The sequence below is a fragment of the Myodes glareolus genome, chromosome 9 (assembly GCF_982192425.1).
Source record: "Myodes glareolus chromosome 9, mMyoGla1.1, whole genome shotgun sequence".
NCBI classification, from domain to species: Eukaryota; Metazoa; Chordata; class Mammalia; order Rodentia; family Cricetidae; genus Myodes; species Myodes glareolus.
Window position 1 is genome coordinate 5,907,020 of NC_142034.1, and position 347 is coordinate 5,907,366.

The window sequence follows — 347 nt, forward strand, 5'->3', positions numbered from 1 at the left end:
GGAGTTGCAGCGATCGGTGCAGCTGCAAAGGATGCAAGCAGAGACTCCTGGCGTCAAGGGAGCCAGAGGGAGCATGGGGAAGAGAAAGGGAGAGAGGGTGGTTTTGTTTGTTTTTTTGTCTTTTTGCGGGGGTGAGTATGTGTACCTGTGTTGCTGAAAATCGAACCGAAAAATCTGTATGCTGGGTAAATGCTTATTTGTGGCCTTCAGTGGAGCAGAAAGTCTAACAGAGCCCAGGTGGCCTTCCGACGCAGAAGCAGCGGGCCGAGCACGCCCCTCTGAAACACCGCCCACACACCAAGAAGCCCCGCCCCAACTAGATCCCGCCCACCCCAGACCCCGCCCCT